Here is a 24,413-nt window from a genome sequence, read left to right on the forward strand (position 1 = left end):
TTTGTACTGTTCACGCATATGTTGAAGCCTTGGCGGTTCCTCTTCTTGCCTGTCTGATGCGTCGCAGCTCAGGCGATCCAAGTTCTGAACTTGTTCGATCTCTTATCATTCATTACAATTTTTTACCTAAATAGGCACTTACTCTGAAAGAACATAAGTTCTGATTTTTTATTGAAATTTTCAGGTTACAGCTATTTGTTATGATTTGTAGCTGACGTATAGCTGATTGTAAATCCTGCCCATTTCTTGAAAATGCGATTTAGTCGACAGCAAACAGGTTGTGTTTAAAACTGTTGAGTCTATCCTAAAATCTGGTCTAAGCAGAATATGCCAATCGTAGGTCGCTTGGCCAGTATATATATGCCGGTCACGGTAGCCGAGCGGTCTAAGGCATGCACTGTCTTCGCTCGCTCGGAAGCCGGGATCGTGGGTTCGAATCCCACTCAGGGCATGGATGTTTGTTTGCGTTTTTCTGTGTTTGTGTACAGGTAGAGGCCTTGCGACGAGCTGATCACTCGCCCAAGGAGTCCTACCGAATGTGTAAGATCTAGAAAACCCGGAGTTCATGGAGGTAGGCCTCGGCCCACTGGGGCTGTAGTGCCAAGGGAATATATATATATATATATATGCGTGTGTATGTGTTTTAAGAAGTTCTTAAGAACTGATGGTCTGCGTTCGTTTGATACGACCGGACCGCGTAGAAAACCAAGAAAATTAAGGGGGCATGCACTGACACACAGACAGAAATGTGCTCTCATAAGCCTCCTTTTATTTTTCAAAGAAATTAAGGGTGTCACACAGACACAAAGACGCACAGGGAGACACATAGGCAGCAAACTTATCTCATAAGCCCACTTCTTGTTTTTTTTTCAGAATAGGGAGCGTAGACACAGGACATCCCTGAGTTACGCCTTGGTTTGTCATCTCTGATCGTGAGCTAACTGATCGTCCAGTATCTGTGCAGATGTGTCTTCATGCATTCCATGAATTGATCTATGTAAATGTTATGTCCATCACTTCCTCCTCATTTCGTCCCATGGTTGTTTCTGAGTCATTTATCGAATGCCTTAATATAGGCGGCCCGCGGCAGCGTAGTTGGTTGAGGCACTATGCTTTTAGCCGGAAGACCACGGGTTCGATTCCCGTTGAGGTAACTGGATTTTTTCAATTGACCTAATTCCAGCCACACTATGGCCCTGGGGTCGACTCAGCCTCTAACAGAAATGAGTACCAGGAATCTTCCTTAGGGTAAAAGGCGGCCGGCGCGTAAGGCTGGCACCACCGCCATTTGTGAGCCGATTGTCTAGAAAATGTGGGAACCTCGACGTCTCAGAATCTTACGGGCCGCCACGGCCTGCTTTACCATTTTTTATGCTTTCATGTAGCCAATAAACAAAAAGCTTATTTTTAAGTTGAAGTCACGTTTCTTCTAGGATTAACTTGCGCAGTGTAGAAATACAATCAGAGCACGATTGTCCTTTTCTGAATCCGTGATGTTCCTTCTTCAGCGTTTGTTCGGTAACTGCATTAAGACGTATATATATAAAGTTATGAAAAACTGCAAGTTATTGCATGACCGTCGCATTTATGCGCTGCTGTATAGTATGTTCTGTTGAGTTTTTTTATTGCTAGTAGGGTGGGACTAAGTCCCTTGTACTGCGGCCACTTCTGGCCTATTGTACCAGCCCTAGATGATATGTGAGGGTGATTGTGGAGCAATTGGTGGAATGAAGATTGGCAGGGGAAACCGAAGCACTAGGAGAAAACCTGCCCCAGCGCCACTTTGTCCACCACAAATCCCACTTGACCAGACCCGGGATCTAACCCGGGCCGTCGCGACGGGAAGCCAGCGACTAATCGCTTGAGCTATGGCACGGCCCTTTCTGTTGAGTTTAAAACCTGTCTTTAATTCATACTAATTAGGTAAGTCTTATTCCTTTATATAAGAATTACAAAGAGACATCCAATTATAGTTAGAATGATCAAGTCAATGAAGATGTGATGGGCAGGGCATGTAGCATGGATGGGGGAGATGAGGAATGCATGTAGGATATTTGTGGGAAGGCCGGAAGGAAGGAGACCACTGGGAAGACCAAGACGTAAGTGGGTGAAAAATATTAAAATAGATCTTAGAGAGATAGTATGGGATGGTATGGATTGGATTGATCTGGCTCAGGATAGGGACCAGTGAAGGGCTCTTGTGAGCACGATAGTGAACCTTCGGGTTCCATAAAATGCTGGGAAATTTTTGAATATCTGCACAATTGGCAGCTTCATGAGTGAGTGAGTGAAGAGTGAGACATGACAACACATAAACTGCATATCGATAAAACCGAGCGAGGTGAATTTAAACGCAAATGTTTCTGACACGTGCCCGAGAAGTGATGGGTTCTAATCTTGGCCATGACACCGAAGATCATGACAGGTATTTCATAATTCTCATAATCTCCCCAGACAAATGCCAGAACAATACCTCAAATCAGTTAACGGCCTCTTATTTCCGTATCCTTTCCAATTCATTATATAGCGCCATTCAGTTATTCCGTGCCATGTAATCTGAGTTACGTGTACCGTCGTTAAACAAAAATATGCCGATAAAGTCGTGAGGCTCGTACAGTTTACCTGAGTTAGTGGCATGGACCGGCTTCCAGTGCACTGTCCAACCGTTTGGACCTGGCCGTTGTTAGAGGCCACTACCCGAGGTAAGATTTCTATAGTGAGCATGGGTCAGTGTAAGGACTTGTCTCTTCCCTTCTCACAACACAACTGTAATCATTGTCTGTTATTGCTTGCTCATATGCGCACCCAATGGCCAGCCTGTACATTACGACACGCACGTGACCAAGAAGAGTAAACAGAACGCACCCCTTGGCAGCCGCTAATTTGTGTCGGTCACCTTCTGTGACATGTTTATTCTATACGTTTCGTAACCAAGTCGAGAAGCAAAGAGCCATCTCACATACTTCGCGATTCCTCATTAAGAAGTATGAATTTCTATTGAAATTAGTAAGAGAGGTGTAAATTAAACGCAATCGGTTCAGCTTAGCTCCAGGACTCTCTACTCTTCTTGACCTTGTCCCTGTTTTCAGTTTATATACTAATCCCTTCTCCCGGTCTCCTTCCAAACATTGATCTTCCATTAAGGTGAAGTTGTCCTTGTGTTTAATTAAGTACCGGGCCATGAAGACATATGAGGGAGTGGAGTCATTACTCCACGTATCCTTAATTTCGGTATGAGATGGAAGTAATTGGTGGCCCCCTGGTACCCATCGGACAGGAGGCTGGATGGACCTCATATCCGGAATGTACGCTGTGGAAAAGAATAAAAAATGTCCTATCTCTGTCGAGGATCGAACCCCAACTCCTTGGCTGTCCAGCCCATATCACATCGCTATATCGGCGGAGATAAGGGGCTCATAGTGTGGTTCAATCTTATGTCTCCACTTTCCTTTCCCCCCCCCCCCTTCCTTGTGGTTACCAGCGCAATGTTCCTCCAGTCATGTATGTAACCACAGGATCTGAGTGCTTTGTTCTCCAGGTGAAGTAACACTCATTTCCTCTCATAGTGTTTCAGCTCGTATTTAAAAGATTAAATATACAGGCTACTAGTACAATTTTGGCGCCTGGATAGCTCAGTCGGTATAGCGACTAGGCTACGTATTGAATGACTCGGATTTGACTCCTGGCAGGGACAAGAACATTTTCTCTTCCCCACAGCTTCCAGACCGGCCCTGGGGCGCACCCATTTACTCCATTTACTATTACGGTAATTTATTTCTTATTCGTGGTTTATTTGATGACTCTCTCAGCAGCTTAGACTACACAGCAGCGAACAACAGGATGATTAGTGAATAATGAATTGGAAAGGAAATGGCAGGAAAGGGTCGTAGCGTACTATTCCAGTGTTCGTATGGAGGGGCTGAGGAAACTCATGAAACCCTTCACGTAGGACAGCCGGTCAATGAAACAGAGCAACATACAAACAAACAACAGAGACATAACGGGAAAGGAGTTCAGCTTATTCCTATACTTGATTGAGGCACTATGCTACAGGTCACGGATTCGATTCCCGATGACGTCGTTGGATTTTCCAATTGACCTAATCCTTCCAGCAGCACTATGGCCCTGGGGTCGACTCAGCCTCTGACAGAAATGAATACCAGGAATTTTCCTGGGGGTAAGGGGCGGCCGGTGCGTAAGGCTGACAACCCCTTCACCATCTATGAGCCGATTGTCTAGAAAATGTGGGAATCTCAACATCTCACAAACCTATGGGCCTCACAGGCCTGTTACAGGGATACCTTCACCCTTTTTACCCTTCTAGGTTGTGACGTCATGTATTTGTTTCTGTATTTATGATTCGTTGCCGACGGTTGGCTGTATAGCATCGAATGAAACGATGATTAGCGAATTATGAAATAGGAAGAATGCGAAATTAAGCTGCCGTGACCTATTTAAGGGTACTATCCCGATATTTGCTTTGAGGAGCCGAGTAAAACAACGAAAACCTCAGTCAAGACAGCCAGTGTCCCAGTTGAGGTTCGAACCGGGCGTAACGACCTGTTCAAGATTGTTCTTTGTGACATCGTGTAGTTTTGTAGGTGCCTACTGCCTCTATCTTATGGTAAATGTTGGTAAACATATCCCAGAAGACCACGTGAGAATGTGAAGCGTCAAATGAATGACGGATAGATGGCTCTGTCTGAGAGGAACCATTCTCTTGTCTTAAGATACAACGGTAATGCCCTTTCTTTACTTTCTTCCGTCCTGCAGGTATACAGGAATTCAACAAACTTCGCGTTGTTTTTGCCTGTAGATTTGACGGCTCCGGTTCGAAACTTCACCCCCCCCCCAAAAAAAAGAAAGACATCCATTGAAGCGGAACTCTTTACTTTTATGAGACCGGGTCTAACGATCTTGCACGGGTTCTTGACACCCGCGTCATTGATCCATGTTTATGCTGCGTCATGCTATTCATCTTACCGTTGCGCAATCATGAACTCGCTACTTGCCAAGGCGAACCATAAGGAAGTAATTTGCGAATATCTTGTTATTAGGCCAACACCCGGTACCAGCACCGTAATTAAGTACTGAATTATGTAACATGGTTAATATAAATCAGATCAATTCCGGTGAACGTCTCATCGTAAAATGCAACTTTTTTTAGTCATTTCCACGCTGACTTTTAATTAAAAAAGAAAACTTGTTCTGATAGTGTGTCCGTATTTCCAATGTAATGCTTAATGTCTGTTGCTGTTCAGAGATGATGGGACACGCTCCTATCACTGATCTCGGACAGTAAGCAAGCCCCATGACATTTCATGCATATCATGGAAAGGGTTAAGGTGTCAGTGAAGCCCTTACAGTACTGCTGATTGGCTGGAAGCTATGTGTGACGCGTGGGGAAGAGAGTTACAGCATTTCCCCTAGAACTCAGGGTTGAGGGAACAACACTGGAGGAAACTCGGTACTGTGACTTTCGTAATATGCAACCATCGCTAATCTTATTATGATAATCGAATTAAAGTGGACAAGATGAGCAATACATGTAGCACATTGAAGGGAGGAGGGAGAAACAGGTAAGAAAGGCATACAAAATATTAGCCGAAACAGATTACTTGGAAGACCTAGACGTGCATGGGATGACAATATTAAAATATATGTTAAAGAAATGTTTTTCTGGCGTTTTTGGAATAGATTTCTTCGGCCTTTTGTTACCACGGTAATGAGCCTTCGGGTTCCAGAAATGGTTGTGAAATTCTTCATTAATTGAGCGGCTACGTGTGTCTCAAGTATGACTCTGCTCCTTGGAGTTATGCTACAGTAGATTCAAAGTTTTCACAAGGCCAAATACGGGAATTTCTTAAACAAATTCGGTAGAATTGCGATGTGCCTTGTTTTCCACGAGGCTGCAGTTGAATTGAAGGGGGCCAGAGATCAGTTTCTACATTCATGTAGACCCATAAGAGTAAGTTTTATAGTTATTTTCATCATTAGCGTCACCATCAACATTTTTTTTTTCACTGGCGCTACAGCCCTCATTTGGGCCTAGGCCTACCTCCATGAAACTCTCCGACCATCAACATTACCATACCAAATTAGGCGACTGTAAACAAATACTTTTCAACTTGAAACATTACGACAGAGATGCCAGGCGTAACACGTAAAAGAGATTTACACAATATCTTACTCCCTATCGAGGATATTATTGGCCAGACCGAACGGACTAACAGAAGGAAGAAGAATTAAGACTTGCTGAGGTTCTCACATCAGTGACTTCTGGGACGTGACGCCGCGTCAGTCCAGAACAGTTCATTAGAAAGAGGGCCCCGAGACTTTGCATAAGGCGCCATTAAATGCGAAACTAACAACGATGCTGTATATCCGGAAACCAAACCTCGTAATAACTGTTAAATAAATTACTACTAGTTACTTTCAACAATTAATTCGAAGAATCCGTTCCATTTACAAAGGAAACAATGTCCCTGCGTTTAGGACACCAAAACAGCCACCAGTAACAGTAAACCAAAAGCGTCTTCACACAAAGATGCAAGCTGCCAGCCCCAAAATCTTTCGTCACCAAACTGTTGTTCGCTAACTCTTTGAGGTTAAGCGTAATACTTCGAGATACTGACTGGGGGAAATACATTAACGACAGACTTACTTTATGCCCCTTTAACAGGCCGAAGACATACACATTACTCCTCAGATGTTTGTTTAATTAACATATTAGGTTTACTTTTCGTTATCTGTTCCATTTGCATAAAATTAATTTGTAACCATAACGAGAATTTTTGATGGAACGCCATGTAAGTTACATGAAGGTTAACCCTTTGAAATCTGAAGTCACCTAAATAATATGTACATATTCCGTGCCCATCCCACAGAAGAGACACAGCGTCTCCGTCACAAAGACCAGCTGGTTACTTGTGTTTAGAGTAGCACTCGCTGTTCATTTTGAGAATACAGAACACAAATACACAGTTTCTTGTTATTGCTAGTGGAGTGGGACTAAGTCCCTTGTACTGCGGCCACTTCTGGCCTATTGTACCAGCCCCAGATAGGTGAGGGTGATTGTGGAGCAATTGGTGGAATGAAGATTGGCAGGGGAAACCGAAGTACTCGGAAAAAGCCTGCCCCAGCGCCACTTTGTCCACCACAAATCCCACTTGACCAGACCCGGGATCGAACCCGGGCCACCGCGGTGGGAAGTCAGCGACTAACCGCTCGAGCTATGGCTCGGCCTCAGGAACAACTTAGAACTGCAATGACGCAAGCTGACAACTGAACTAGCTAATTGTTAAGACAGTATTTTCACTCTCGTCGCTAGAGTGCAGCACTTGTGAGGATGACCTTCACGTGGATTACAGGTGGTCATATCACGTACCGAGCTAAGAAAGTGTAACGCAACAGAACTTTCATTTGTTAGTCTCGAAAGTTAAACTAATTCGTCATTCCCGTGACAAAAGGCAAATCACTGTAACTACTTAATGACTTCGCGTTTCAGATTGACTCTAGTCTACACGTGAGTATTCACTAACATTTCGCGTGCATTTCCTGTTTCCATCTTATCTGATTTATTAACTGTGGCAGTAGTGCGTTAAAGATAAAGCGGCAGGGGAGTAAAACTGATCACTCACCTCCATCTGGTGTCGAGATCAAGAGAAATCCCCCATATGCCCTCATGGCGTGGTGCTTAATTAAGTACAGGGGCAACTTTTCCGTACATTTACAACTAAATTTACTGTTAAGTGTGGATGTAAAACCATATTCCTCACTAGTAATTAATTAATTAGGTTCAGGGGCAAATTTACTTTTATCTGTCCTTTTTTATTATCCCAATGATTGTTTCAAGACCGCTCCGTCTTGAATTGTATAAAATTGAATCTAAAAGAAATAAATAACACAATCGCGATGTCTATATTTAACCGAAGCCCAAAATACGGTTTCTATATAGTCCTACGTTTTGACATTGTCGCATGAGACTTTAGGTGTAGGAACAAGGCAGTTCTTGCAATGAATCAACTGGTAGTTAAAATCTTTGTTATCATTTGGAGTGGTGTTCAGTTAGTCCCCGTTCTGCTCAGCTCGGCATCCACTTTCTCTGTCCTATGTTGAAATGGGGTTCGTTGTAACTTCTACTGCCTTGCTTTCCCCTACGTACACGTCCCAATATATGTCCACATTGTGTGCCCTTAGCCTCGAAATGTTTATCGGTATTTCCCTTTATTTTCAGTCATCGGGGATACCTGAAAAGTTATTTTCATGAGATTCCTACGTACTTCGCATGCAGCAGTTAATGTCTTCCCTATTTCGTGTACGAAGCCGTGAATGTGATTTCCCAATTCCCACAAGATCTCTTATGAATACATTACATGCACTACAGAAATCTGCTTGCTCACTTTTGGAAAGACTTCCGTGTTGTTCAGCATGACTTAGCGAAATTCTTTAGCGTTCAGACACATCACGATGGCTTGCACTGTACAAAACACAGGCGTTCTGTTTAGCCTCCATAAATACGTTCGTGACTTGGTAACTTAACGAGGATACATATGGTGTTAAGACTGCTGTCTTCTCGGGTATGCCACCACATAGTCTGGTACTAACCTTCCATTCGAAGGCATGTGCTATCGCCATGTTTTATTTATACACTGAAAACAGAGGCTCCATACCCCTCCGAAATGTTGAGGATACACAGAGCCTAACTCAGAAGACCACAATCTAAATTGAAACTTTGCTTTCGGACTTCTTGGGCTCCTCAGTGCAAGGCAAAGACGGCAAACTATTTGCCGAGACAACTTGTCTCTGTGCCTTGTAAGAGGCCGTGGAGGCCCATAGAGTTGTGAGACATCCAAGCTCCCACACTTTCTAGAAAATGGGCTCACAGATGACGGTGGGGTTGTCAGTATTGCGATACTTAACTTAGTCCTCTAAGAAGAAGAAGATTATATTTAGCAACCGTGGCTAATGTAGTAGCGACCAAAGCACGCCATCCGCTGTGCCAGCACGGGCCTGTGTAACGGCAGCAGAACACTCTTAGTCTTTTATAAGTACAACACATCTTTCTTCCTATCCAAATAATTCTCATGTATTTACTCTGTATTTCAGGTAGTAATTAATCCCTGGTAGCAGAACCCCAAGGTTAAACACCGCTACTACCCCCCCTCCCCTGAACATGATCCTGAGCCAGTTCCATCCACCTCCCATTCTCACAACCTGTTTCCTAAGATCCATCTCACTAATTAACTAACTCTCTGGTAGCAGAACCCGAAGGTTCAACACCCCTCACTTCAAAGACACCATTAGACACGATCCGGAGCCAGTTATATCCACCTCCCATCCTCACAACCCAACTCCCAAGCAGCAGAATTCGAAGGGTTAACCAGATAATAAGATAGCCCTACACTCAACACATCCACGTTAGGTGGGTCCCTGTCACCACGGCATGGCGCGTCCTCAGGTTGCGGATGGAGGAGACGGTCTCCAGGTATGAAGGGTAGCTGCGAATTCGTTGAATAAATAATCGCGGACAGCCGATAAGGGATGGTCCTCCAGATTGGGGTTAGGCGTGGAGCTAACAACGCCTCAGCTCTAAAGACAACCCTGTCGAAGACTGTTACACACAGAGCCCCGGTCTGGCTGATGAATATTCTTGTTGAAGGCCTGCGAGCGAAACCCTCGTCCTCTACTGCAGTACCGGGTGGAACGAAACTCCGCATTAATGGGGTTCAGTGCCCGAAGCGAACTTCATGCGGGAGCTACCGAATCGAATCTCGACAGAAACAGTTCGTGTAGTGTGGCAAGGTCGCGCGCATGTCACACTTTCTCTGGTCGCGCCACGCGGCAGCAGTGACGTCACGAAGAAGAAAGATCCTTGGACATGGTTCGGCACCGCCGCCATAAAAACCTCACAATGTCAGAAGCAATACGTAAATACGGCCGCGCAATAGCTCAAGCGGTTAGTCGCTGGCTTCCCATCGCGGCGGCCCGGGTTCGATCCCGGGTTTGGTCAAGTGGGATTTGTGGTGGACAAAGTGGCGCTTGGACAGTTTTTCTCCAAGTACTTCGGTTTCCTCTGCTAATCTTCATTCCACCAATTGCTCCACAGTCACCCTGACCTATCATCTGAGGCTGGTACAATAGACCAAAAGTGGCCGCAGTACAAGGGATTTAATCCCACCCCATTAGCAATTAAAAAAATACATAAATACAGCAAATGTATACAAAAATCAAGTACTTGCATTATTTATTTACGTATTTATTGATGGTGCGTGTGGCTCCGATTATACAGAATCACTTAGTAGAATAGTTAGCGACTAATTAATTGGAAACGGCTAGGTCGGGGGCGATCAGTGTCTAATTTGAGCTACTGTCCAAGCATTAACTTGGGAAATTTCAGGAATAGCCACGAAAAACAAGTCAAAATTTATTTGCAGCCCGCAATCTGCTTTTACTTTCCTGCCTTCCTCCTCGACCTTGGGGCACGCGGTAGTGAACTTAGTTCACAGGTTTGATTTCCGATGAGGTCACTGGAATTTTCAATTGAACTAATCCTTCCATCCTCACTATGCCTGTAACAGAAATGAGTACCAGGAATCTTCCTGGGTGGTTAAGAACGGCCGGCGCATAAGGCTGACCCCACCGCTGTGTATGAACCGATTGTGTAGGAAATGTGGGAGCCTCGACGTCTCACAATCTTATGGGTCTCCACGGCCTGTTACAGGAATTTTACTCTTCAACCTTGAAGACTGAATATGTTTCTCTGCAATGTTGCTGAAATTTTACGGGACTAAACGACGTCACATACCAGAAAATAGCACCCTTCGTTCGACAGTAGCATCATCACTTTTTACCACTGTAAATATTTGTTACAAATCGTGTCGTTCAACGGAACAACCTTCAGTGAATAATTAATCAATGAAATGACAGCAGCAGTGCATTTTATCACGGACAGAAGCATTTGGCGAGACAAGGAACACGGTGTGTAGATAAATTCGAACAGGTAGAACCACGAATACGTGCCCGAGGTGAGTTGCACTTGTATCAGAACACCACTGATTTTGCGAACAGAGATAAAGCGAGAATGGGCAGCGCTTTGCTACTTAACTATCCATTCTGAAAACATCAACGTTGTACTAGGTTCCCTTCTAAAATGCGTGTACATTCTTTCTGAAGGTTACGCCATATCTTGAATAGGGAATGGTATGGAAAAAGGGGAAACGAGATCTCCGGTATGGCGACATTGTCAGGTGTATGAGTGATTATAGACGGGGTGAGGATTGCTGAACAGATTTATTGACCTATTACAGGTCGTAAATGCAAATAACTGTAACACTATTGCTATATCCACACTTTACTTTCCAGTAGACTACACGGTCTAGCATTTTCAGTCTGTTACTAGAAGTTTCCTGGTAACGGCACCAACAAAGGCTATTTCTCTGCCTCCGTCTCAAGTCCTCTCTTCACAGACTCCCATATACACTCACTAGGCATAACGTTGTCCCTCGCTTATAACATCTCGCCGTGGACCACATAGAAAATCATAGGAAAAAAAATGCTCCACAATCACCCTCACCTATCATCTGGGGCTGGTAAAATAGGCCAGAAGTGGCCGCAGTACAGGGCACTTAGTCCCACCCACCTAGCAATAAAAGAAAGTGTGTGCGTGTAACAGTGAACTGTACAGTGTAGTCACACGCTGTACCAAAGGGTCCAATGAGTCTGATCATCAAACCAAAACCCGTATATAGGCACTCAGTCACGTGACATTATGTGAAAGGGTGTGGTACATGTAGAAACCACGGGGCTTTAAAGGATTAAATCGTCATCGGTGCTTCTGAATTCATAGACTCGACACGAGGTTATCACCACGAAGACAAAAGTTACTCGGGCAGCGCAAATGTTATTCATTGCCACCAAATTCAATATCCTCCTCAGCTGACACAGCGTCTTAATTAAGGAGAATGCATCTCGGCCTGAGGTCAGTTGAATCCTTTGAAACCTCGCGGACGTCAGGTGCTGAGTGTCCCAAAATTTGATTTCCGCAGCCCAACTAAGTTACCCTTACCGCACTTGCCTCTTTCTGCATATAACAGACGTTCCAACGTTTTTTATTCTTAGTGGGGAGGGGCTAAGTCCTTTGTACTGCGGCCGCTTCTGGCCTATTGTACCAGACCCAGATGATAGGTGAGGGTGATTGTGGAGCAATTGGTGGAATGAAGATAGGCAGGGTAACTGAAGTGCTCGGGAGAAAACCTACTCCAGCGCCACTTTGTGCACCACAAATCCCACATGACGTGACCTGGACTCGAACCCGTGCCGCAGCGGTGGAAGCCAGCGAGCTATGACACGCCACTGACATCCCTAGTTGGTTACACGTTTTAATTGTTAACTTTCTGGAATATCATACGGCGCATGCGTGTCACAGACTTGAGGTTCTTACAGCGGTGGCCATGAAGTGTACATTCTTCTGTGACGTGTTGCCTTATTTACCAACACTCTGGAGGAAAGCACTGTCTCGTCTTCATGGTGAAAGGATAAACCAGAAGCACAAGTGGCAAGAAACAAGCAGACCGGATCAAACATTGATTTCCTTCCGCTTACAAGCAGTTTCATATAGAAACTTCGGAAATATTCAGCATTTAGTGGATATACCGCCACGCCTCCCCCCTCCCAGTAGCATGGCGTTGTACACTTGCTTCTCTTTCCCCATCAGTTTAAATTGTAAACATTTCGCGTAATTTCTCTTGCCAGAATTATCACATATACGCGGATGAAATTCGCCCTTCCGCCAAGTTGCTATTCCTTCCTATACTTGAATGTGTTGGAGAGACGAGGATGTGACCTTGTATAATTTTCCTGATGATGTAATTTCAGAAAGTATGGTCATTGTCCACATCGCTAGATCAAACTCCATATCGCCCACTGACCTGAGACCGAACAAGTGAAGATCAGAAAACGAGGAAATACAAAGAAATTAATTTCCGGAACTTTTGCTGCGGAAACTTCCGACTTTCTCTGAAAACGGGGATGTGACGTAACAGTACTGCCGGATCTGATTATCTAAGCGTCAGTTTCAAGGGCCGGATTAAAGAACTATGCTTGTCAGTGCCATAGTTCAGACGGTTACACTGTGGCTTCTCCCTGTGAGGTCTTGTCTTCACTTCATTTGTGTCTGTGTGCGAACGGGCGTAATTTTAGTACACTTTCAATATTTATGCCACATAGCGTCGAAGAATAGGACTAGTGATGAAATGGAAAGTATCTGAAAGAAACGACCTTGAGCTAATCAATGCAGTATCCCCACATCATAGATAGGCTGACGAAAACCACCACTCAGGTTAACCCGCCGGAGATTCGAACCGGAAACCTCCCGAATACAAGAGAGGAGCCTGCCCGCTCGTTCAACTCCGTGTGAGATCCGCGGTGGACGAAGTGACAGTGGAGCAGATTTTTCTTTGAATTTCCTCTTCTTCCACTGCTGCTCAAGATTCCGCCATTGCCACAACCGCCCCTTGAGGTGCGCAGTAGTCCTTTTCACGCAGCACATTATCACATCCTCGGTCTTTAAATTGGGGCTTTGCTTCTGTCCCAGCACTTGGCTCGTTAAAGAGCAGTACAGCTTCATGTCTGACAAATGATTAGTATTTAGACTCACTGAACGGCTTCTCGGAATGACTTCCGTGTCATGTCCTTCATAACGACAAATCGGCCAGCAGGCACAGCGTGAGGCTGCTTCCTTCCGGGTAACATGAAATGGGCTCTGGATTTCCGGCCTATGGAGAAAGTTCCACAGAGCTCTGATATCTGTCATTACCTTCCGATACGCCACTGCGGCCTGTCTGCTCTCTCTGAAAGTCTTGGTGCTGCCGTATATGTCTCCTCAGCAGATCTGACTGATTGCATGGAGCAGGGTCCTTCATGAGAAGGTAACAGTCCTCAAGACTCCGACACTGGCTCCCTTACTGAGACAGATCTATCCAGTCCGCACACGTCAACGCAATTTCCTTAAGACACATTTGTAATAGTATTCTCCCTTTTATGTCTAGGTCTTCATAGTGGTCGATTTCTATCTGGTTTTCCTACCAACACGCTAAATGGACTTCTTTCTCTTGGGCGCTACATGCTCTGCCCATCTCTTTCTCCTTGACTTGATCATTCTAATTATACTTGGAGAAGAGTACAAGTTATGAAGCTCCTCCGCGCCATAGCTCTCTGGCTTCCCACCGCGGGGGCCCGGGTTCGATCCCGGGGTCTGGTCAAGTGGGATTTGTGGAGGACAAAGTGGCGATGGGGCAGGTTTCCTTAGAGTACTTCGGTTTCGCCTGCCAATCTTCATTCCACCAAATTCTCCATCATCATAATCACCCGGGGTAGGCTATAATAGGCCAGTGAGTGACCGCCGTGCCGAGTGGACCCAGTTAGACTCCAGCCCTCCACTAAGCGAACTTAATTATGAAGCTCCTCATTATGCAGTTTTCTCCAACTTCCTGTCACTTCATCTCTCTTCGGTCCAAATATTCTTCTCAACACCCTGTTCTCAAATTTCTTTCTCTACTTGAGGCCATGTAAATTATATTATTAAAATGTAAATGTCCGTGCATTAAGCAAATTCTGCTTTGCAATTGGCGATAAACAACTCGAAACAACTAGAGTGACCACGCAACAAAATCCGCTCTGTACCATTTTTGTTGTTCGCGCTGCTTACTTGCATTTAACGTCTGTAGGTTTTTGAACTTCAAGAACGCCCTTCAGTATAATGATTATTCCGCCGTAAGAGTATAGGCAGGTTGTGTACCCGTTGTTGTCACGGCTCCTCTGCTCTTCTAACGAAAGGAGAAAAATATAATGAAGAAGGAAATGAACTTGGAGCTGAATTTATGCGTGCAGCAGAAAAATTAAGATTTCGTCTGGGTTTTCTCTCCAAGAGGAACATTTCTTTATATTTATGAATTTTTCTATGCTGCTCTATTTGGGAGGAACAGGATGGAGCGAATTCACAGACAGACGGACTTTTGACGCATAGCTAATAACTGTGATGCGCCCGCTCGTGTTACTTTAACTGCTTCGAAAACTGTAAAACTTACTCGAGATTGTGTATTGGACAAAAAATTTGTATTTTAAATTCTCTCTGCAAAAAAAAAAAGTAAAAAAGTAAAGGTATCCCTGTAACAACCCAATAAGGTTGTAAGACGTCGAGGTTTCCATATTTTCTAGATAATCAGCTCATAGATGGCGGCAAGGTTGTCAGCCCTACGCGCCGGCCGCTCTTTACCCCCAAGAATATTCCTGGTACTCATTTCTGTTAGAGGCTGAGTCGACCCCAGGGCCACAGTGTGGCTGGAAGGATTAGCTCAATTGAAAAAGATCCAATGACCTCATCGGGACTTGAACCCGCGACCTTCCAGCTTGTAAGCATAGTGCCTCAACAAACTACGCTACCGCGTGCCCCGATTTTTCTCTGCGTTTTTCTCTGCAACGTCTCAAAAACATTTTTTTTGGGGGGGGGGTATTTTTAGCGATTTACGGTCAAGACGTGCACCGAAACGCATGAAGGAGTTAACGTAAATTGCCTGTTATTGTTGTCCGATTTTAACCGAAACAGTAGCATGTTCACAAATTCTCAGCAAAACTCTCCAGTTTCACGCGGACAGAGAGATGTGGCAAAGACAGTAGCTGCAATTTGCAAGTTTTCATTACAAGCGTGGGAAAGGAAGAAGAAGAAGAATAATTTCCTCTTCGGTTGCTCTAGTTTTAATTGGATATTCAGCCTCTAACAGAAATGACTACCAGGAATCTTCCTGGGAGGTAAACGGCGGCCGGCACGTAAGGCTGACAACCTCACTGCCATCTGTGAGCCGATTGTCTACAAAACGTGGGAGCCACGACGTCTCACAACCTTATACATCTCCACGGCCTGTTACCTTTTTACCGTAACAAACAACAGAAGATCGTTGGCGTGTATTCATTTATGCGTGGCATAACATCCGAAACCAGTAGCACAGTAGCACAGTTTGTGCATGCAAGAAACGTGTGTCACGGTGACCGAGCTGTTTATTTTCTTGCTTGCCGCCATTACTCTCTTTTCTTTTTTACCGCCATTAGATTACGTGTTCGTCCGTGGAACTAAGAGAAAGTACTGTTACGTAATCGACGAGTGCCTTTCTCTTACGTCACCGGAAGCGCAGCAATGTGATCGATTGGCAATGTTTTTATCGCTAATTATTTTGCTTTTATTATCTTCACGTGTTTATATGGCTTTGGCATGTCTTGTCACGTGTTGTCTTCGGAATGCAACACAGCCCACGCCGCTAGATGTGTTTTATTTCATGAAAGAGATACCGCAGCGGCAACTGTTCTAGTTGGCCCGTCTGGTATTCCTCCTTCCACAAAACGCATTATTTCTCTTGCATAAAGATCAGTCCATTAGCATATAGGAGAAATTATCGGTGTTTATTACATGCCGATCACACTGGTCGCGTGATGAACTGTCTTCGATCGCTCCAAAGCTGGGATCGTGGGTTCAAATCCCACTCAAGGCATTGATGTCTGTGTGTAGGTAGCGGCCTTGCGACGGTCTGATAACTCGTCCAAGGAGTCCTACCGTCTGTGTAAGAAAGATTACGAAACTGAGGAAGAGGCCAGGGCCCAATAAAGGGCTGTAGAGCCATCGATGTTGGAATTTTTATTACGATAACCGATGCTTGTTTCCCTATCATGAACTGGCCAATTTTTAACGGAGATGCAAAATATTTTCTGGAAGCAGGAACCAATTAAGGATAACTGTGTTTCTTTATGTTCTCACAATAACCAGCAGCTATTTCCCCAAACATTGACCGACAGGTCTCGTTAACGGGACTTACATGATCTGAGACCATAGAACATTATTTTTATCATTCTATAGCCTATAATCTCCAAAACACAGTTGATCTCCAAAATATAACCTTTCTTTAATTTCCCAAACACGATTAATCTTTCTCCAAAATATTTCTTTATATAATTTCTCAAGCATTTTAACTTTTTCCAATTATCGCTTTATGTAATGTCTCAAGTACAGGTACAACTTTACCTTTGAGCTAAGCATGCAGATCTTTCTCCAGAATACCAGTTTATGTAATCTCTCTTGCAGGGTCCATCTTCTCTCAAAATGAAGGCCCTGAATATGACCATGTAATAGGGAAGTGATATAAATTGTATCCGTGAATGTTTAGAGAGATGAGCGCGTGGCATGAAGGCCTCAGACTCGAAAACTCAAAGAGAAACCATCTCGGATCCCGGCTCTTATCTTAGATAATTAAATGCTGCAGGCCTATACAAAGATAAACATTAGTCCACTTTTACTGCGATTGAATGAAATTTTGCTGAGAGCAATGCAATTATTTTGGGAGAGGATGGATTTGAAGTTCCTACTGCCGTCACTATAAAGACTAAAAAGAGCTATCATGAAAATGGAGGCAGCAAGTTTATACGACACATTCGTAACAGCACGGCGTCATAATCGCAAAGACCGTAACATTCGTATTCATCGCCGCGAGAGCAGCAAATCACACGGCTGGAAAGTCAAGCGGGAAGCATTTCGGGCTAGAGGCGACTCTTACGTTGCGCAACTGCAAGAAAGTAGACCCAGAGCAGTTCACAGGTAAGGTCATCAAGTTCTAGCTGGAAGGTCAGACTTGGAGGACTCTGTTATTTAGGTTAGGACGATATCCAAACGAAGGGTACACGAGCACTGTACTTGTGTTATCACTTAATGATACTGAGTTGCCAAGTGCCTGTGTTCTCTCGTGCTTTCCGAACTGGGGAAAAGAGAGCTAGTTGTGCCCAGTTTCTGGGAACACTTGGCACAATCAAATAATTAATAGTCCTGTGCTTATGAAGGTAAAAGAGGTCACACAGTAAAGCTATCCCTGAAACAGATCTTGGACGTCCACAGGGTTGTGAGACGTCGAGGCTCCCACATTCTCTAGACAGTCGGGTCACAGATGGCGGTGAGGTTGTCAGCCTTATGCGCCCGTCGGCCTTGAACCCCAGGAAGATTCCTGGTACTCATTTTTGTTAGAGGCTGAGTCGATCCTAAGGCCGTAGTGCGGCTGGAAGGATTAGGGAAACTGAAGAAAATCCACCTGGTCTGGAATCGAACCCGCGACCTTCAGCCTTGCAGCATAGTGCCTCAACCAATTATGCTCCCGCGTGCCCCAGTGCTGATAGATTAATTTTTATAACGTGTATATTTAACAGTGCTGTATCATAATTGCTTAACCACTTCAAGAATGGAAGGACAGTGATAAAGTTTTTGTCATGATCAGTACCATTGTTCATGTTTTCGAAAAAAATCTATGACACTTCCACAACATCATTAACGTAACAAGTGTATATTTAGGGGTCTGAGATAAGATAACAGGTCACTAACTTCAACCACTTCTGGGCAATAACAAAACCTTGGCAGGTCCCGTCATAGAACTCGGGGAATTTTAGAACAAACCTGATAGGCAGTTGAGGGAGTTCTGTGTCATGAAACCGTTTACGGTGGTATCTGGGTACAGATGTTTTTATCTTAAATAGAGGCAGCATTTTCCACTGGAATGTTGGTACCTAATACCAGATTGCACGGCGTCATAATCTGTGAGACTACAGAACTTTCAAAGCTGCTAGGTCAGAGTCTGAATGGATGATTAATCGGGGTTCGATTCTCGGAAAGTACACGAGATATTCTCCTCTGTACAGCGTTCAGTTGGTGCCGAATTTATCCCCCCCCCCGTTTTGCGGGTATAATAGTGGTCGGGGCGTTTAGCTGACCACTTACCTGCATCTAGTGCCGAAGTAAAAATGAATGCGCATATACCTCCACTCCCCCCCACGTCTTAATGTTATGATGTATAAATAAGCACAGAGACAGTTTTACAACTTGTATTATACTCTGAAAAGTGGACTGCAATACAATTCTTCAGTGCCATAGAAACTTCAAGTTATGAGTTCCGAAATGGCCACTTTCACACAGTGAATGTCCGGGTTCTGTCCTGCAGTAACCTATGTGGGATTTATGGTGAACAAAGTGGCGGTGAAGCAGGTTCTCCTCCGATGACTTTCGTCTCCCCCNTCCCAGTTTCCATCTGGCATCAGGAACCGCAGCAACAAGCGACCCAATCTCACACGAAAGCCTACAACTGACCAGTCAGCGTCTTTTGAAAATAAGATTGTAGGGGCACAAGGCCGCTACTTTCACAGGACAACACAAACGCAGAATAAACGCAGACAAACATCCATTCATTGAGTGAGATTCCAACCCGTGATTCCAGCGTTCGAGCGGGCGAAGACATTTCATGCCTTAGACCACGCAGCCACTATGATCTGCGTTCTGCTACCAGAGAGTCAGTTAATTAGTAAGATGGATCTTAAGGAAATGTGTTGTGAGGATGGGAGTGGGTGGAACTGGCTCAGGAGCGTGTCCAATGGCGGGCTTTGGTATTGGCGGTGCTATACAGATCCATAACCCAACAGCCCCTCAATATGTCGAGCTATTTGAGGACGGACACCCAGCCACTTTCTAATTTCTTCTATTGGCACGAAAGGAAATCGCGTTACGTACGTTGCGGGACCTCGCTTCACGTATTCCAGAACAGCTGACGTTGCCGTGAACACGACCTAATTACCAAAGACAATACGAGTTTTGAAAAGTTAGAAATGCGACCATTCGCTTCGTCGTGTCTGTCTTTCTTCATGTAATATCTCGAGAACCGCTGACGGAATTTTCATTAAATTCGATGCTGAGGAATTCTGCTGAATTTTACCGATATATTGAAATATCTACTGAAGCCTAACATCACGAATGAACAATTTACATGAAGATCTGCGTGGTTATGCGTACATCTTCAGCATAACTCGCTATATATATGGGGACAGGCGGTGGCGTAGTTGGTTGAGGCACTATGCTACACGCCGGAAGGTCGCGGGATCGAATCCCGATGAAGTGGATTTTCTTTCAATTTATCTAATCCTTCCAGCCGCACTACGACCCTGGGGTCGACTCAGCCTCTAACAGAAATGAGTACCAGGAATATTCTTGGGGGTAAAGGGTGGCCGGCGCGTAGGGCTGACAACTTTACCGCCATCTGCGAGCCGATTGTCTAGAAAATGTGGGACCCTCGACATCTCACAACCCTATGGGTCTCCGCAGCCTGTTACAGGGACAGCTTTAATTTTACTTGACTTTACTTCTCGCTCTCTTTCTCTCTCTCTCTCTCTCTCTATATATATATATATATATATATACACACACACACACACACACATACATTGGGGTCGAACAGACGCTGCAGAGAGAAAGTAAACGTGCTGTGTGTCCAGTGCACGTCGCGTATAATTCTTAAAGTTTTTCAGATAACTAAATATTGGTTTGAGAACGCTACGGAATTGTTATGGCTTAAGCTGGAGGCAGTGGCCGCGCCATAGCTCAAGCGGTTAGTCGCTGGCTTCCCACCGCGGCGTCGGGCCGGGTTCGATCCCGGGTGTGGTCAAGTGGGATTTGTGGTGGACAAAGTGACGCTGGGGCAGGTTTTCTCCGAGTACTTCGGTTTCCCCTGCCGATCTTAATTCCATCAATTGCTCCACAATCAGCCTCACCTATCATCTCGGGCTGATAAAGTAGGCCAGACGTGGCCGCAGTACAAGGGACTTAGTCCCACCTTACCAGCACAAGTTTCCTTCATCCGAAACGTTGGTACCCACCTACCAGACGGCATCAGTTCATGACCCGAATCACTGTAATCTTAACATTAACCGCTGTGAGATCTCGAAATTTTAATTTTATAATAAATTTATTTTCGTGTTCCTATGACCTATAAAGTTATGGTCCAGTTAAACATTCGAAAGCAATATTTTCCCCATGCCCAATCACCATATCATCTTGACTTACAGGAAGGGCGGAGGTTAAGTTCCACGCGTATTGTACGGTAAATTGTCTCGGGCAGCAACGCTTCCGAGTCGCATTAGGGAGAAACTCGGTTCGAATGTCGTACGAGACACCGCCTATCCTGATTGAGCTACTTCGCAGTTTACTTCAATCCCTTCAGGCAAATTCCAGAATATTCCCTTAGATTAGGCCAAACACATTTCCTTCCAAATCCCTTCAAATTCGTCGTTCATTCCATTCGACGGTGCATGGTCTAATATACTGACAGTATCAATAGGTAAACTTCGAACAGCCAAATGGATACTCAAGTCTACGTATTATACGGAGCGTCACACTTCTGTAATTGACTATCAACAAGCCGGAAGGTCGCGGGTTCGATTCCCGATCACGTTGGGTTTCTCAATTGACCTAATCCTTCCAGCCGCACTGTGGCCCTGGAGGCGACTCAGCCTCGAGCTGATTGTCTAGAGAAAATGTGGGAACCTCGACGTCTCACAATCTTATGGGCCTCCATTCACAAATTTCCACTCGTTATTAATTTTTTTGCAGGATTTTATGTTTTGTTAGGAACAACGGAAAAACTGGTGTGGAGGGATTCAGTCTCAAGATATTAAACGAGGTAGACGGCAGATCTCAGTAGCAGCTTTGACAAGCTCAGCTGATGTGGATCTCGACAGAGAATGCGAATCTACGAATTCACGCGACATAGCCATGGTTCGATGGGGGATCTTCAGATCTAACACATGATAGGAAAGAAGCCAGATTCCAGCGGCCTCAGTAATGGAGACAAGTGAATTAGCATAATCCGAACGGTGTGATACGTGAAGTTGGCAGATATTTCGGGGAAGGGGGAGGTGGTATTTCCGAAAGACAGAATTAATGAGCATACAGCATATTATAAGAACAAGAATATCAGAAAAGTACACAGAGGAATATGTGAATTTATTGAGGGTTACCAACCTAGAAATTGATAAAGGATGAAGAACGGTGATTTCCTTGAAAATTCCCACAAAATTCTGAATACATGGAAGAGGTACTTCTCTCAGTTATTGAATGTACATATGGTCAGTGATGTTAGGCAGACAGAAACGCATACAGTTGAGTCCTTAGTACCTGATCCTAGCCCTTCTGACGTTGAAATTGTTATTGCCACGTTGAGAAAGTACAAACTGCCAGGTAGTAATGCAAGTCCGGCAGAACTGATTTAAGCAAGAGGTGAAACATTGTGGTGTGACATCCATAAATTCATTAATCGTATTTGGAATAAGGAAGACTGGCCTGATCAGTGGAAGGAGTCTATTATTGTAGAAGAAGGGTGATAAAACTGACTGTGATAATTATTGGGGGATATCACTGCTATCACACAAAATTCTGTCCAATATTCTTCTTTCAAGGTTAAGTCCATATATAGATGAAATTATTGGGGAGCACCAGTGTGGGTTTCGACGTAACAGATCAACTACAGATCAGATCTTTTGCATTCGTCAGATACTGGAGAAAAAATGAGAGTACGATGAGACAGTACATCAGCTATTCACAGACTTCAAGAAAGCCTACGATTCAGTTAGGAGGGAAGTACTGCACAATATTCTAATAGAGTTTGGGATTCCCATGAAGCTAGTTAGGTTGATTAAAATATGTTTAAACGAAACGTATAGTAAAGTCCGTGTAGGGAAACATTTGTCTGATAATTTTCCTATCCAAAGTGGTCTAAAACAAGGAGATGCTTTATCGTCATTGCTTTTCAGCTTTGCTTTAGAATATGCCATTAGGAAGGTTCAGGGAAAACAAGTAGGACTGAAATTAAATGGGACACATCAGCTGTTGGTCTATGCTGATGATTTAAGTCTACTGGGATATGACATTGAGACCATAAAGAAAAACACGCAAACTTTAACTGATGCTAGCGAGGAGGTTGGTCCAGTATATGTTGCTGTCTCGTCACCAAAATTCAGGGCAGAATCATGACATACAGATAGGAAACAACGGAAACTTCAGAACAGCAAATCTCTAGGCAGAGACTCGGACGCGGTACCTTCGGAATACAAGGTTGGAGCTATAACCACTTATAACCGCCTAAAATTATAGGCACATTTAGTCGTTTGCCTATTTCGATTTTGATTTGTTAATTTGGCTTGAAGTGAGCGAGTATGTCGCGGAGCTTGGAATTCTGTTATGGGGCCTGGGGCGGGAAACCTGAGCACGAGACAGTTTCTGCCACCATAAGTCGAGTTGAGAGGGGTCAAGCCGATCGGAGCAGATCCTGGGGCCGATGGCTTCCAGATGTGGAAATGCATTACATAGGATGACGTGACTTCCGTTGGTTTTAACCAGTAGGAATGCCTACAGCTGGTGCAGGGGTGAGGAACTCCGTTCGAATCCAGCCAGCTGTCAGTGAGGAACTGGTGTTACGTCGGACGCCACTGCTTGGAGGCGATGCGTCGCTTAGTACGAGACGGGGAGCCCTGTGTGTCAACTGCACGGGACAACGGACGAGTTTACGACTCGGGAACTTGAACTGACGCGAGGGAGAAATTGAGCACTTCATTACGCGAATTCAGTAACTCGCTGTTAAGGGTATAAACTGGCCAAGTGAATCGTTGTGGCTTGTCTGGGGTGCATGGGCGGCGTGTTTCCCCGTTAATGCGACCCTCGCGTCAGAGTGAGACCTGTACCAGCTGAGCTGCCTATCCTTACCCATTCACACCTTAGCTAACGGCGTCCAAGCAGGAGGTCGGGTTGACTTGGACGGCTACAAATTAATCGATTGTTTGAAATATGGCAGAATTCATATATTTAGGAAAGACGACAAGGGGTCGAAGTCTCACTCACAAGGAAATTAAGAGAGTTTTAATTATGGGTAATGCCTGCTACCATTTAGTTCAGAATCTTTGTCTTCTCTTTTGCCATCTAAAAGCATAAAGATTAAAGTATGTAAAAACTATGATTTTACCTCTCGTTTTGTATGGGCGTGAAACTTTATCTCTGATAATAAGGGAGGAACATAGACTGAGGGTGTCTGAGAACGGGGTGCTGAGGAGACTATTTGGACCGAAAACGGATGAAATGACGGGAGGTTGGAGAAAACTGCATAAAGAGGACCTTCATAACTTGTACTCTTCGCCAAGTATAATTAGAATGGAAAAGTCAAGGAGGATGGGATGAGCAGCGCATGTAGCACGGATATGGGAGAAGAGGAATGTATACGGCATTTTCTTGGTGGGAAAGTCAGAAGGAAACAGACCGCCAGGAAGACATAAGGGTAGGCGGGAGGATAATATTAAAATGGATCATAGAGAGACAGAATGGGGTGGTGTGGACTGGACTAATCTGATTAAGGATAGGGACCAGTAGAGGACTCTTGTGAACACGGTAATGAATCTTCGGGTTCCATAAGATGTTGGGCAGTTTTTGAGCAGCTGCGCAAATGGCGGCTTCTCAAGAATGGCTCAACTCTACGGAATCAGTTATTTTCTGTGTATAAATCCAACCATTTTCAGGTCTA

The 24,413-nt window shown here is 44.5% G+C and overlaps 1 protein-coding gene across 2 annotated transcripts in view; it reads right to left on the minus strand.

The window, feature by feature from the left end:
• The window catches only part of LOC111865844 (nose resistant to fluoxetine protein 6), a 78,818-nt gene that overhangs the window by 27,373 nt on the left and 27,032 nt on the right, over positions 1-24,413 (minus strand). The window lies entirely within an intron of this gene.

This window comes from Cryptotermes secundus, unplaced genomic scaffold (assembly GCF_002891405.2).
Source record: "Cryptotermes secundus unplaced genomic scaffold, Csec_1.0 scaffold1374, whole genome shotgun sequence".
Taxonomy (NCBI): Eukaryota; Metazoa; Arthropoda; class Insecta; order Blattodea; family Kalotermitidae; genus Cryptotermes; species Cryptotermes secundus.